The sequence below is a fragment of the Lygodium microphyllum genome, chromosome 6, assembly GCF_053477565.2.
Source record: "Lygodium microphyllum isolate KBCC chromosome 6, Lygodium_microphyllum_v1.1.10, whole genome shotgun sequence".
NCBI lineage: Eukaryota > Viridiplantae > Streptophyta > Polypodiopsida > Schizaeales > Lygodiaceae > Lygodium > Lygodium microphyllum.
The window spans coordinates 106,848,951-106,866,226 of record NC_141140.1 but is presented as its reverse complement, the minus strand read 5'-3'; the positions used below and the strand labels follow the sequence as shown (position 1 = coordinate 106,866,226).

At 39.5% G+C, this 17,276-nt stretch overlaps 1 pseudogene; it reads left to right on the top strand.

Annotated features, from left to right (window-relative positions):
• The first annotated feature begins 6,386 nt into the window (after positions 1–6,386).
• Positions 6,387–17,276, top strand: part of LOC148034927 (uncharacterized) — a 67,131-nt pseudogene continuing 56,241 nt past the window's right edge.

Sequence of the window (17,276 nt, the reverse complement as noted above, 5' to 3'; positions counted from 1 at the left end):
GCCAAACCTGTCGTGAGGCAGTATCCCTCTGATGTGAGATAAACCTGTCGTGAGGCAGACATCTCTCTAGCGTGAAGCAGACCTGTCGTGAACAGGAATGTATCTAGCATGAGGCAGACCTGTCATTACTACTATAGTGATGTAGAGATGTATTGAATGCATTGATGCAGGCGTACTGTATGCAGTATTGTATTGACGTAGCAATGTACTAACACAACCCTAGATGCCAATGTACTAAGATTGTAGAAGTAATCAAATTGATATGACACGAATGTACTCAGAATGACATGAATGCAAACCTGGGTGAATGTATTGATGCATTGGCTTGTGGACTAGGCAATGATGCATTGATTTTGATTTTGATCATGTCCTGGAGTATGCATTGATGCATTGAGTAGGGCTGCAATTTGTATTTTTGTAGTGACTTTAAATAGTGTAAAGGCATTTGGGTTCGTAAAAGATTATTGGGCTTGCAAAAATTTAGTGAGGGGTTAGGGAAACCCTAGAAATTTGCAGGAATCACAGAAAGTGCTCTAATTTGACAGTACAAAGTAAAAGCCGAGTGGTTTTGCACAAAGTGTGTGAGAGATGGATAATGTAGACAAATGCAAGCATCAAACCGTGGAAAATGAATATCTGGGAGAGGAATTTGATCAAGAACTAACACAACTGTCCATGGAAGCAATGTTCAACATCCCTTCTAAGAACACACGATACAAGACGTATGGCCGTAGGGTTCGTGATTGGAATGTATCCCCAGCATCTAATAGGCATGGAAAGACCTCACGCACCATGAATGAAAAGAAATACAAAGAAATTCATCTCATGATTTGCTCTGAACTACGAATTATGAGACAAGAATCGGAGAAATAAATACGAGAGCAGGTCAAAGCCAAACTGATAGTAAACTAGAGGGTAGAAATGCAAGACATGCATATAAAGATTAAGAATGATTTACAAGCACAAATGCTATTCGAATTGCACACACTGAAAATTGAAATGTTGATCTGAAATCTTAGAACTGGGGGAAGGATTGAATACATTTAAGAAAAAAGAAACGAACATGCAAGAAAAACTACAAAAAAAGAAAGAGGCTTTGAAGGCATGTGAAAGGGAGGTTCACTCATGGGAAGAAGTGACAAAGGCAACACAAAAGTCGATAGAAGAAGCCAACCCATGGATTGAGGTAGTAAAAAATAATAAGGAAACATCAATGAACAAGACTGAAGTAATGAATGCTACCTTGGAAGAAGAGGCTAGGAGACATGCTAGGGTTTTATATGTACGGGTAGTAGGATGGGAGGAGAAGAGTAGCTCACAGCAAGATTCTAAGACACTTACTGAAAAAATTGGGGCTTCAGACGTACCTATCGTCAGTGCTTGGAGAGTGGGGAAAGAGGAATCTAAGTCCAAGGCTCTAATTCTTCACTTTGGGGACATAGAGAAAAAAAAGGCCTTCCTCTCCAAAAGGAGAGCCCTCAAGGGTGAGAAGATTTATTTGGATGAGGACCTTAACCCAGTACAAATAGCGCATCACAGAGAACACATGTCCAAGGTATTGGAGGCTCGCAAAGAGGGAAAGTGGGGTGTTTATAGGGATGGACAAGTCATCATCACTGACAAAAGGATCTCATGACGGTACGAGGCCTATGAGACACTTCGGATGTCGATATGGAATTGTAATGGAGCCCTACGCTTGGATGTTGGTTACTTTGAAGATAGCTTCCGAAACATAGATATAGCAATGTACACAGAAACACACCAATGTAAAGGTAGCTGACCACCAGATGTGTGGGGATACAGGTGGAAAAGTGCATTTCGTCCAGTAGCTAGAAAACCAAGAAGCACTAGGGGTTCTGGAGGTGTGGCCATACTATATTAGGAAGACCTCAAAGGGATCATGCAAGTAATGAAAAGAGATGATGATGCATGATATTTATGGATTAGGATACATGTAGGAAGACCACATATATATTCATCGCCATATACTACTTTCCTCTTACAAATTCTACCTATGCCACACGAGATGGATCTCCCTTTGATGTACTTTATGAGGATATCATGAGATATGCTAGCATTGGGGACATATTATTAGTAGGGGATTTCAATGCACGCACTGGAGATAGACAGAGTGACTTTTATATGCATGATAATGCCATGTTCAAAGAGATGGACATAGATGAAATAGGCCTATGCAGGAGAGCCCAGGATAAAGAAGTGAGTACCTATGGGACACACCTATTGACTTTGGAAAGTGCACATAGACTAGCCATCTTTAATGGTCTGCCACAATGGCTAGGATCTGACAATTTGACATGTTGGAATCACAAAGGAGGGGCAAGTACTGTGGACTACTTGATAGGCTCACCAGCATTGATACTAGACATCCAAAACTTTAAGATATCTAAGAGACCAATTGTCATAGCAGCAGATCATGCTACTTTGACATTCATGCTCTCTTGTGTACATATGAAACATGAAACACTCACACATCTACAGTGGTTCTCAGCAAGACTAGTTTACATACATTGGGCCTAAGTAAATCGTTGGAAGAATGTACAAGGGATTTAGCAAAGGCCATACATGGATCAGCCATGTATGCATTCCCACACACCTTGCCCCGATGTAGACCGACACGATCTTTGCTCCCCAAAATAGTTGGTATGATGATGAGTGTAGAGTCACCTGATCTCACTTACAGAAAGAAGTGGAGCTAGGCACTCAGAGACATCTCCAAGCAAAGGCATTCTTCAAAAGCCTTGGGCGAAAGAAGAAATGAGATTACTTAGTGAAAGCAGAAGCAGAGATATATAAGCTATTTTTGGGGTAGGATAGCAAGAGTGCATGGAAGATGTTTCATGAAAGATAGCCCCCCATACAGATTACATCACCAGATGCTTAGCTTGACTATGGGACAAAGTGGTCTTCCTTCACATGGAAAATGGTTAGGGATGCAATTTATAGATTACAAAATGGGAGGGCACAGGATGAAGATGGACTGGTAGGAGAGCATTTCTGACATGCTTGTGACATATTAGCACCCATATTAGCACATATGTTTAATAGAGCAGTATGTGAAGGTTTCCCTATGAGTTGGTCAAATAATACTATAATGTCGCTATTTAAAAGTGGTGATTCCCTGATCCCTAACAACTACAGGACTATCATGATCACGGCCATACTTTGGCCAAGATATACATATCTATATTGGAGCATGAACTCAGTGAGTGGGCTGAAATACAAGGCAAGAGAGCACAAGGACATGCAGGTTTCAGATAAGGATATACCACACTGGACCATATTCTCACACTTAGAGCCATTATTGAGGAGGGTCGAGCCCAAGACAAGAGGATCTATTGTTGCTTTGTAGACTTTCGCAAAGCTTTTGATACAGTGCCTCGTACTACACGCATCATGCAGAGATTGTAGGACATTGGAGTACCAGAGGGTATATGATGGGGTGTCTATGCATTATATGAGGTAGTGACAGGTCATGTACGAGCACCTAGGGGGACTATCAAAGAGGATTGAGAGTATCATAGGAGTGAAACAAGGATGTCCACTTTCACCCACATTGTTTGGTCTATACATACATGAAGGGTCTGATTACATAGACCGAGGAGGAGGAGCTAGAGCCAATAGCTTGGCAGGGGTGCTGATACCGATATTACTGCATGTAGATGATATTGTTCTCATTTCAGATTCACTTGAGGGATTGTAGTGGCATCTAGATGCTTTGCACATCTTCTGTAGGGATAAATACCTCATAGTGAACCTTGGGAAGACCAAAACCATGGTTTTCAATACTTCAGCAACATGGGTGACTAGATCTATGTACCAGTTCACATTTGGAGGAGACATACTGGAGTATGTGAGGGAATATGTCTATTTGGGAGTCACCTTCTCGGCCCACGTTTTTGAGAGAGACATTAGAGGCATGTTTGGCACGTGGATATGCAACACTAGGGGCACTCAAGAGTCAATGTGCTCACATACAGTTCCAGGAGCCCCGCACCAAACTCTGGTTGTTTGACACCCTAGTCACACCTACATTACTATATGGAGCAAAGGTATGGGGTTGCAGCTTGTACCATAGGTGTCTTAACCCATTCACTGATCGGATTGGAGTAAAGAGGGATTATTATGATGGTTGGGATAGCATGGAAAAGCCATTGATCATGATGATAGCACACATGATTAGGAGTAAGCCCTCCATCCCACATCCATTGTCAGAGCAGAGCTAGGGGCAACACATATAGTTACGGAGGCACTCTTCAGGGCAGTGACCTTTTGGCATAGACTATGGGAACTCCCATGCTATAGATACTCTAAATTAGCACTAACTTCATCTAGACAACCAATAGTAGGAGGCAAGAAGAACTATTGGTTTTCATAGATGGTTATTTAGATGAGCCTACATGGTTTGGATATTGACTCGTCTTCAACCTTTGGATTATAGCCTTGAGTGCCCTACACTTTCTCTTAGCCAATCAGAGTTGAACCAGGTGATCAGAGCTGATATCTTGAGGATTGAGATAGCAAGGACATGGATCCATCCACCACTCCCTATAGGATCGAGGATGGAGTTCTACAGGAGTCATTTCTTGTGTCTCTCTGATGATGGTTTCACTATTCAGTCAGCATATATGGACACCCATCCCTACCATAGCATATGGGTTGCTATCGGACAGATCCGCACCTCCTCACATAGGCTTTAGATGGAGACATGCAGATGGATAAATACCCTAGCAAAGAATAGGACTTGCCAGCGTTGTGGTCGAGAGCCTGAGACGGAGGAGCACTACATATGCAGATGCATAGTATACTATGACATATGAGGATAGTACCACTGCCTCTTCTGTGATGGATATGGACCCCTTCGTTGCGTAATGGAGCATGAGGCCAGAGATGCCTAGGTCTTTTTCTCCTGGAGCTCGAGAGGTGCCCAATTGCACTACTGCAAGATAGGAGGCCAGCTTACCTAGAGGACACACATACAGAGCAGTGGCATACTTCTTCTGTAGAGCTGACCCTATTGACACTACCAGCCTAGCGGAGACAAAGCTACCCCACCAGACACCTTACAGGCCACACCGTGGAGTCACATTGGATAGAGGCATTTCCCTTCGTCGAGAACGATGACCCCGTCTACCAGGACCACATCCAAGGAGGCCACACCACAGTCGGATTAGAGTCATTATCATGAGACACTGAAGATTCACCACCATGAATATTAGTGAAGCATCTAGGGACCACATCATAGCTGAGATCATGTGCACATCTTGAGATCAGTCACAATCCATAGTCTCCACTACACTTTTGTGCATGGTTCTATCAGATCTGGTTCTCCTTTCCTTTCCTTTTCTTTTCTATCGATGGAACAACACTAAACATGCTTCAACTCTAGTATAGTCCCATCGTATGGTTCTTTTCAGTATTGTTTCATAGGCCACCCAATTATTTCTAATGTTATCTTTACCTTACTGATGAGATGACATTAGATATGGATGCACTCTGTATTTTGTCTCATAAGCCACATTGGCCTTATGTAGACGTTAATATATCTTTCTTTCTTTCTCTCTCTCTCTCTAACCTCAAGCCTCTCAAGGACCTATATCTTGAACCTTATCTTGATTTCTATACCTATAAATATGTGCACTAAGCATCAAGTGAACTCATCTCACTCAAGGACCAAACTACAAGTTACTTCAAATCAGCCCAACCCTCAAAAATTCACATCTCGCACACACATTCAACACACTTCAGCAAGCCTCTGAGTTTGACATACTTCAATTCAGCTTAAGCTTCATACACTCATACATCTCCCTTTCTCTCTCCCTCCCTCTCTCTGTCCCAAAAGTGAAATCTCAACACAATCTCTTATTCTATAATCTCTCTCTCTCTCTCTCCCCCCCTTGTTACCTCATAATGAGGCCTCAAACCATGGAATCCCAACTAAATGAAACCTCGAGAGAGAAAGAGATGACCCAAAGTGACTATTGGTGGCAGCAAATTAGCATCGTTGGGTCCTACAATAGCAAGGCGGGTGAAGCAAGACGCTTTGAGTGTCGCTTTTGTGGCATCAAAAGAGGTGGAGGTGCTGATCGAGTGATGGTGCATCTCCTTAATGTCCCTGGCCATGGTACCAAATGTTGCGACAAGATACCACCAGAGGATTGTGCTCGCATGGCAAGGGATGTCAAGATGTATCCTAAAACCAGGCTCCAAAGGACACTCACGTCATTTGAGCATCAATGCCTTCAACTAGAACTGCCACTAGTGGAAGTCGAGCTCATGAGAGTGGAGCAAATCAGTCTGCCACTTTTCCTACGATTGCGACAAGCAATGAAACACAAGGTACATCATCCATCTCTTGTGGAAAACAAGGCAATTTGTTCACTGCATGGCACCCACAAAGGAAGGCTTAAGTAGATGCAGTTGTGACACATTTTTTTTACTCATGTGGAATTCCATTTAATGTGGCACGATCTCCTTTTTTTAAGGAAATGGTTTTTGAAATAGCCCAGTTTGGCCCTTCCTACCAACCTCCCTCTTATAATGCACTACATGAGAAACTTCTACAAGAGGAAGTGACCAGCGTAAAGGCTGCCATCACACTAATTAAACAACAGTGGGATACCTATGGGGTGAGTCTCATAGGTGATGGTTGGTTTGACATATGTAGCCATTCCTTGGAAGGTATCCTTGCTGCATGTCGTGGCAAGCCTCTATATATAAAATCCACGAAGTGTGGTACTCGGCAAAAGACAACTCCCGTCTTATGTGAGATGTGGGTTGAGGCTGTTGAGTATGTTGGACCCAAGAATGTAATTCAATTTGTCTCTGATGGAGAGGCGACAAATAGAGCTGCAGGTTCATTTGTTCCCGTTCCGATGTTTTATTCAACTATGGTGTTGATCGATGCAGAGGCACTAGAACATGAAAGTTTTGCATAAGGTGGCGGTGGATGTGGAGCCATTGGGACACGTAAGCCTTGTCCGAATATTGGTTGGGACACAACATAATAACCAAAGGGTCCACTAGGTAATACCATGGAGGCAAACTGCGGCACTAATTAATCCACACTCAAGAGGGACTAGGGGGAATACCTAGGCTGTAATGATCCCGAAAGTGTGCAAGGTAAAAGTGGAACACCACCCGATTGAGGAAGAGATGAGGTCCTAATGGCTATGTCTAAGTTTGAAGAATCCCCCGATGTGGTGATTGAAAACACATGATCCTACATGAGAGGCAACATGTGGTGCACTTAATGGAGGCTAAAAGGATGTGGCAACAGAATAAGAGGGTGGGATGGGAGGGAAATTAAATGGATTTGTGATAGTAGATGTGGGAAATAATGTGGGTTCCTTTTGTCCATTAAATGCGTTAAATTAAAATAATTAAAATAATGATGATGAAGATGCACCTACACTTTGACCTTTGAAAACAAAATTGTTTTTGAAGGAAGAGAAGAGGAAGGAATACTCTAGTTTCTTGTTTCAACTGCTTACCTAGTCTTGAGTTCATAAAGAAGTATTTCTCTTTCTCATTACACATAAACCAAAAATTGTTTTGCATGCATTTTTCATGATGAAAATCATCCATACCAATAGTAGAAGGGGAATCATCATTAACAGAATCTGAAATGGTAGACATACCTGGCACTGGAGAGAATAAGTATGAAGGCAATGGAGTGTACTCTATGCGAGTTTCCACTTGTCGATGACCAGTCCTAAGTGGAGATTTCACCCATCCTGTGTGGTCAATAGATTGGTGCACTCAATCTAAAGGGTGAAATTCAGACTTACCTTCTATTTGTTGCTGGGCTCTATGCATTAAAATGAGATTGTATTCAACTGTAGTGATCTCATAAGGTCGTGGAACTCCATGGTACTCCAATCTTTGTCTACATGTCAGGAGCATGTGAAGCAAGCTGTGAGGCTCACTCTGACTCGTTCCTCGATGGATTTAGCTCGGATGTGAGAAGTGGTGCGGAAGTAGTGTTTGAAGTCATTTTCCTTTCTATTGTTCTTGCTTCTTATGTAGAGCTTTCAAATCAAGGCCTAAGTTTCTCTTAGAGAACTTGACTCTGATACCATGTGAAGGAATACCCTAACACACAAACACAAATAACAATGTAAGACAAAGCGTAGACTGATAGAAAAACACAGTTAGGGCTAGGGTAACTCAAAGACAATGAACACAGAGAATGAATGAAGTGATATGACTATTGAATATACAATGGTCATGTAGCAAACACACTATGTAGTGCATGAATATTGTACCTCAAACTCCTATCTCAAGGATCAGGGTAGGGTAATCAGCTAGAGAGTGTGCTGTACTCTGATGATTGCATCCCAAATCGTGGTTTGTGTTTATGGCATACAGATTCTCTCTAGGAATGCTTTTTTTAAAATATAAACAAGGTTTCTTCCTTAATTAAGCATGTCTTGGGACTGTTTAAGTGAAACTAATGCATTTTTAGCTCAATATACATAGCTCTTGGTTGGCAGCTCCATGCCTTTGTCTGTCCCTTCCCCTCTCTTTGAACATGGTATTAGAGTTGGAGAGCTCCGCTTCGTGGTGCATAGGAGCTCAGTCTTGAAGGAGCTGGAAGCTGGAGGGTGACTGTGACCTGTAGCTTGTGAAGAAGATTGCCCTACAATATTGGAAGCCATAGCCTACACTTGATGTGGTATGTATCGGTGTGTTTTGGTGTCTACATCTGATAGAGCCTATTGAGGCTTGAAAAATGAGTTCATTAGTATCCATTGGAGCTTGAGAAGTGCTCATCATGACCAGCATCAACACTAGTAGATCAGTGTGCTTCTTCCAAAACTGCACTTGTTTCTCTTGGGAGTCAAATGGTAGCATCAACTGATGATCATTGTGTTTGATATGGTTTGCATACTTGGTACCTTTGAGGGTGAGTTAAATCTTGTCATCAAGAGCCTATTTCGTATCATCATAGCCAGCATTAGTGACGACAATAGCAGCCCCAAAGAAGCCCACAAATTGGCATGAAAAACTGCACTAGTTTTTTACAGTGGATCAGAAGGTTTTAGCCCACAAATGCTTAACATTGGCATCCTCAAACATCAATGAGGTGTTTAACAACTAGCATAGCATCATCTCCATACACTTGGGCACCCTTGGAGTATTTGAAGCTCAGAAATTGGATGTATTTTACAAGTAGGGTGTTGTCTTAAATCTGTGACAGCTTGTACTTAACACTCGAAGCTCATTGAAGCTTTTTTTTGGTACCTACTTATGCTTGGATGTTGCTACATGAGTCGTGGATGGTCTATGGAATGTTATGAGCACTAAATGATCAGATTTGGATTGATTTATAGCTTGGTTAACAGGTCTATTGGTTGGTTATAGCTTGTTTGAAGTCTATCTCTCACAGCCACTTGTAGAGTGTACAAGCATTGATGATCATATGTCCATGTATCAACTCCTAGAGGTTATGACACAAGCCTAATATGTTTTGATGCTATTATGAGCATAGAATACCTTGGTTTCAGCAGAGATTTCACTGTTGGTTGCTTAATGCTATTATCTATCATTAATTATTGGGAGATACCTACATGAGATCTATATGAAGTGCTACTATCCCCAAAGGGTGTGACAAATGTTTGGAGATACTTGGCATGTTTCTAACATAAAATATCACTGGTTATTACAAAGATTTTTCTGTCATTAATTGTATGACTGAAACTATCTTGTTTGAGCAGTGGCATACCTATGTTACTCGACCAAAGGTTTTGGGGTTCTAATTGATGAGCTAATGTTTGCCTCATGTCTAGAAGAGTTGGACTGAACTGAATGTAGGGTACCTACAAATGTACACGTGTTGCTTGAATGTTATGCAAGCATTTTATCAGTGAAAAGACATCTCAGATTGTAGGGAGTCAAGCATTGACAATTTGCATACTGCAATAAATGCTTACAGCTAAAGATATGGCAAATGCAATAGGTACCAATAATATCACTTAGATTGTGGGAGAGAACCTTGATAACAATAACTTTGCTCTATGAAAGTTCGGGATGCAAAACTTCTTGATTGGTAGAGGTGTACTGGAACTAAAGCAAAACCAAAATTGCTTGAGAGAAATCTAACTCTTGAACAGTAGAGGGATTATAAATAGTGATCAGAAAGAGCGAGCAAGGTGCTACATTGGTTCTCATTATGCATCTTGGATGCAGTGGCTATGTAGATTACTAGTTGTTAGTCCCCAAAAGATGCTTGGGACACTCTTATGAAGAATTGTGGCAATGTTACTCATACACGGAAAATAAAACTAAAGTAGCAGTTCAATAATATGACCAGAAATGGTAGGAGCATACAAGCTTATACTAAGGAGATCAAAACCATTATAGATTAGCTTGCTACTATTGGTTCGAGAGTTGAGGAGGATGAAATGATTGCAATCACCTTGAATGGCTCGAGCAAGTATAAAGCCTTTCACACTTCAATTTCTGTGAGAGGACACCCCGTGAATGGGATGAATTACTTGCATTGTTGCTACATTAGGAAGTCAAGCTCGACTTGAATACAAATTTGAGTATCTCTCAGAGTAGAGATATTGTCTTTTACTCTAGTATGCTAGAGGTGGTAGAGTTTATGGAGCTTCTTGAGGTTGTGGTGAGACTTAGAATACCTATGGATAGTAGCAACATAATGCATGAAAGAGTAAAAATTCACAAGGTCCTAGAAGGAGAGGTGGTTCCAAGAGAATGCATGGGAGAGTCACCTAGAAGAAAAGGTGGTTCTTGGCAGTCTCATGATTAGTCGAATAGGGATAAAGATTGTCATTATTGTGGTAGATATGGATACATAGCAAAGGATTGTCATAAAAAGCAAGTTGACATGAAAGCAAAACGCAAACAACATGGCAACTATGCATCTTTGTAACACTCATGATGATTAGATAGAAAGGTTGTTTGCTATGTAGCATGTTTCTAAGGATACACCTAAGCAATATACCTAAGCAAGACAAGGTTGATGAACAGAGTGGTATATAGACTCAAGTGTATCCAATCATATGACTCTACATGGTGAGTAGTTTGATGAAATGATTGCAAGCTCTCATGGCTATGCATACATTGGTGATAATACATAGCATGATATCAAGTATATAGGTGTGGAACTGTTAGTCATGCATGATGGCAGGAAAAAGAGTCTATTATGATGTGTTACATGTACCATCTATCACTAAGAATCTATTGTGTGTTGGACAAATGGTAGAATTTGCAAGTCAGATTGAATAGAGATGGTTGTTTTATTGAAGAGTATAGAAATTGATGCAAGCTGATTACTAAAGGAAAAAGAGATGGTAGGACGTTCACTTTGGATGCTTCTATTCCTAAGTTAAAGGCATCCATGTTTACCCATGATAATGAAATAGTTAGAGATGTGGAAATCTAGCATAAGCGTATTGGTCATGTAAACATACAAAGGTTAAGAATTATGTCGCAAAAGGAGATTGTACTTGGCTTGCCAAAGTTTAAGTATACAGATTTAGGACATGTATGTTTTGCTTGTTAGTTTGGAGAGAAAGTGAGGTTTTCATTTGTTAAACATGTCAGAAATAGTTTTAGACCTTTGCAGCTGGTGCACTTGGATGTATCGGATCTAGCCCATAATGCATACTTTCATGGTGCTAAATATTATGTATTATTTATTGATGATTTCAACATATATACATGGTTGTATATTCTAAAGCACAAAGATGATGTGCTAGATGTTTTCAAGGATTTTCAAACACATGCTAAAAATGAATTTTGACGTTATATCTCATGCTTGAGATGTGATGGAGGTGATGAGTATGTTTCTCAAGATCTTGACAAGTACTTGGGCTAAGTATGGCATTGAAAGGTAGCTTACATGTAGTTATACACCACAACACAATGGTGTGATAGAGAGAAAAAATTGGGTGCTTATGGAAGCTATAAAGGCCATGCTCATTGAAAATAAATTGTTTGAATGGTTATTGGATTGAAGCAGTTGTAATTGCACTTCATGTCTTGAATAGAACACCTATAGTTGGCATTCATGATCTTTACATTGCATGAGAAATTGTATGGCTACAAATTGGATATCATCCATCTTAAAGTCTTTGGCTGCATCGCTTATGTACATGTGCCTGATGAGAAGAGAAAGACGTTAGATCCAAAAGTTGTTAAGAGTGTCTTCCTTGGCTATGTACAGGACAAAAAAGTCTATAAGTGCTACAATTTGTTTACTCGTGAGACATCGATTAGCAGGGATGTAATATTTGATGAGTTGACATCATGGTATGGTGGTAAAAATGCAATGATTTTTTATGGATCAATCAATCATACTCATGCTGAAAATTATCCTTCCACTAGTACTACAATGAGTGGACCTATAAGCGATATGTCTTCTAATGTCAGTCCTTAGATAGGACAAGTGCACAATCATGATTCTACATCCACTAGCATGGATATGTCAGTGAGAGGGAGATTAGATAAAGGCAAAGAGAAGATGTTTGATGATGTTACTAGTCCATTTACATCTGGATATGAGTAACTTGGCAATGATAGTCTTGATAGTGAATTTGATATACCATCTGTTATGACACCTGGACTAGCAGGTACGTACCTCCTCATGAGAGAAAATCAACAATTTTCTTACATGACTAAAGTGATGATCACAAAGAGCCTATAAAGTTCAATGAGTCAATTGGAGATAGAAATTGGTATGTTGCCATGGATGAGAAATATTTAGCATTGGGTGAAAATGACACATGGGATTTGGTTAGTCTACTTGAAGGAAAAGAACCCATTGGTTGTAAATGGGTCGATAAAGTGAAGTACAAGGTAGATGGGTTGTTGGAAAGATACAAAGCCTGCTTGGTTGGTAAGGGGTATGCACAACAACATGCTTTGGATTATGAGGAAACTTTCAACCTGGTTGCAAGGACAGAAACCATGAGAATTGTCACTATATTTGCAACATCTAAGGGATGGAAGCTTTGGCAGATGGATGTTAAGAATGCATTTTTGAATGGAGATTTAATTGAGGTGTATATGTCTCTTTGAACACGTACACCCACCCTATCAAAAATGAAATGCAGGTGGAAGACCACTTGAAAGGCCATTAAGTTTGTTAAATTCTGTTAATTCTTATGTTAATTTTCATTTACAACCCCGACAAATTCTTTATTTATATCATTTATTAGTGTTTGGGGATCAATATGAGAGAGTTGGGGCACCATCCTAGATAGATCAATGGCTCATGTGTCTATCAATTGGGCATGGGTACTCATCACTTTACACAACAATGAGTCTCATTGTTCACTGACTTTTGATCACCTTCACCTCTCCAACATTTGGTGAATGTGTCCCATGTGAGAGACTCGTGGGCTACCTTTTGGAGCTATTTGTTGACACCCATACCATTTGAAACTGCCACCCTAATTTGATGTCCACTTGCAAGTTTTATTCCAATAGTAGTTTACAGATATTTGTTGCCTACACTAGCTAATTTGCTCTTAGATGTCTCATTAAGACTATTGCCATCACCAAGAGCTCATGGGTTTGTTGTAACATGTCACATCAACTGTTTATGCTCGTACTTTGTAGCTCAAGAAGCCACCTTGTTGTTTGCTAGTTGTCTGGAGCATTCATGGGCTATTGGTCACTATTGCATCTCACTCCCTCTATAGTTGTCCATCTTCTATTGACTACTCCAATATTCCACTATTGGGAGGACTACATTTTCCTCCCTTCGTAGAGCAGCTCTTTTCCTTGTCATTGGCCCCTCTTTGTGAAGGACTACATTTTGCTTCCTTCATAGTGTAGATTTCTTCCAAGCCAAATAGTGCAGTTATCTTTGAGCTTTGCTTAATTGTATCAACATGATTCATTCAATACGATTCAGTGCTCATCGTTCTTCAATCTTATTCTTTAGTGCTTCTAAGTTTTTATCTCATGTTTATCATACATTGCGGGTTTCTCCCCACAAACCCTTCCTTTTCATAGTGTTTCATCTCTTGATAGAAGTGTCAAGGATAGATAAATTGATAGGCACATACAATGTTATAGCTCTAAATATCCTCATTTGACTAGGGCTCATAAGTAGGAGAGGACCTTGCATTACCCATGATTGCTAACACTATTAGATCTTAGATGTGACAGAATGCCAAAGATGAATTGGATTTGAGGGTGGTAGAAGTCCCACTATAGATGAAGTTTGTCTTCATGAAAGCCCATTTAGGAGGCCACCATGGGCAAATAGGAGTGGAGTAGCCTCAAATAAATCAATCCAAGAAAGTCCAATTGAGAAAGAGTGAGCCAAGCCTTTGACCCAATCGAGAGACAAAAGCAAGGAGCCACTGAAGGCACCATAACTTATTAGAAAAAGAATAGGGACCAAGGGGCATGAAATGGTTATACAAGTGGTAGGATATGGTAGCTCGATGACAAAGGAAATTGATTCCCGCATGAAAGAAAGGCTTAAAGGAAACTATAATCCTTGAAGAAGCTCCTGATGATCTTGGGAATTCCCCTTTGAAACATAAACAACAAGGGAGTTTGTGGCCACATCTCTAAGATCGTCCTTCTTAAAAAGGGATGGTGAGTATGAGGGAGTCCCTAGGTAAGATGGTAGGTGAGGAGGAAAAACTTATGAGATGGGTGGTGCACAAATAGGAATAGGTGTGACAATAGAAAGCGTTCTCAAGGGCCCTTTGCTCTAGAAGGGAATAAAGCATATAGAGCCTACTCTTGCTAATTATTTGACAAAGGAATGGCTCTTGATGAAGAATTCTCAACAAATACCAAAAAGCATAGCTTTGGGCTTTTGCTCTATGAGAATATCTTCCCTTGTGATGTGTATCTTGCTATAGTATCGTTGGGACTAGCTCCTCTGAAGGTATAGTATCTCATATATGAGAGGTGAGAAGATTGATCTGAAATATACAATACTTCGGTGATGCGAGATGTGACAGAAGCATCATAACAAGGTCTTTTGAAGCCATGATGAGATGCAAGCTCATCTAGTATGTCCATCTTGTTGATGCGATCCTTCATGGTAGGGGAATCTATGACACAGAGAGGTCGTGGCTTCAATTCGAGAGTTATGCGATACTTGAATGTCCAAACTTGGCAAAGGGATGCCAATCTGGCCAAGACTTTTGCAATGGTGGAGATATGTCTTATATGCACAAGCACAAAATTTGTATAAGTTAAGAATATAAAGGAGTGTGCTACAACGTTGAGCCAATCGCATTAAGTTTTTGAGTCTATAGTTGCTTATACATTGGGATTTAGAGTAGCTGGGTGGTATAGGGTTATCATGAAAACCAAGAGGTCCAAGTTTTCAAGGATACACTCAACTTTTCATGACCATAGTAGTTCGTCCTATCTAGCTGTTTGGAAATAGAAAGAGAGGGTAGGATAGGTATCTATATGGGTGGTGTCATAATGACTAATCGTAGACTTGTAGCCACAGAAAAGGGAATAGAGTGATATGAAGGTGGTTGGTAGTAAGGAATTTAGTCACAATCCATTTTTTCATTTGCATCACAATTTGAGTATTGATGTATAATTGTCTTCACGAGAATCCTCATGGTCATAATGCTGTGAATGTTGGTATTCTCAGTTGTGATTGCCATTGTGATGGTTCTTACTTTTCTCAATATATAAAATCTTGCATATCATATCAATCTACTATCTGTATCCTTCAATATTTTCAAAAAAAAAAAGAAAAGTGATTGTTGATGCGGAAGATGATTTGTTATTAACAAAATTTTTTTATAGGATAATGTTGTTATCATGTTCAAGCTATTATATAATAGTATGCTAATGAACCTAGCAAAAAGGACCGACAGAATTTGAGCTATGAAAATATAGCCTTGTGCAAGATTGGTCTAGTCAAATGCATCAAGCGGAGTCCTTGCAAGTGCTTACATAATAAAGTAAGCTCGCTCTTTGTTTCTTCTTTCTCCACCTTAAAAAGTATTTTTTGAAGTATTCTATGATAACTAAACACTTTAATTTTGAATATAGAGATATCTTTTAACCTAATGAAGGAAGGGATTTAAGCATGGAGACATCAATTGCACATGTAAAAATTCTTAATAAGGAAGCTATCAAAGCGATCCTAAAGGATCAAAAGGATCAAAAGCTTACAAAACATGAGATTGAAGTCTTTTTGAAAGGGAACCAAATTAACCCAAGCGATATACAAGCCTTGTTAGATGAGACAACTATATCTAGCAAAGGATACATAGCTATTTACAAATCTATTTAATAAAAAATGAAAGAATCTAGGTGGCATAGATTAATATTGCAAAATTTGATATCACTCGAAGGAATACGAAAGTAAGTGAATAAATAAGTTTTACAAGTCTTACGAGCTCCATTTCATATTTAAGATAAGATATTATTGAGTGACATGGGAGGTGATGGTCTAGATTTTACAGCTTGGAGGCCTTGCATTTATACTTTGTTCAATTATTTGAAGTTACTCCAAAGAAATGTGATGGTACCTTAAAATTTTTACTCAAGCTCGATAAGTGTCATATGGTGAATCATAGAAAGTTAGAATGAGCTATCATCACCTTAATAAATAGGACACTTGATCCAACAATTTCAAAGGAAAATCCAAAATGGTTTAGTGTCCACTCTGAGAGCAATACATTTTTGCTAGGGTCCTTTGAGGTAAGCAATATATTTATATTAGAAGTTCACTTATGATAATAGTGTGGTTGTGTCAAACTAAAGAGTATTACATGCTTATAATATGTGTGTATGTGTCAAGTTACATTTGAGAATTTTGAAACCTTGCATTAGAGTTTTTATAAGGTAAATGTGCTACAAATTATTGGTGAGTAAAGAAATGGAAGATTCTTGGAGGTGAAAAGATTTGGATGATAAAAAGTAGAGTTGTAACTAGCATGTGACTTTCAAAGGGGGTATATTCAAAGAGCCAATGTATATATTGCATGCGTAGTGCAAATAAATTTGATAATAAGAATGGGAAAAGGGCTATTGACAAGCACCTAAAATATCCAAATTTTAGAACAAATTTAGATATTCCAGTGTCGAGAGTTTAAATTTTCACAATGCATTGTGTATGCGCAATTATTAAGAAGTTACTATTCGATTGCTATTCTTATATATATGTTTTACTTGGACGATACGACTTACATTTGGGTAGGTCAAGGCAATTGTAACAACACTTGAAAAATGTATTGTCAAACATTGATTGAAAAGAATGAGAAAAGATCAAAGGATGGCCGAGA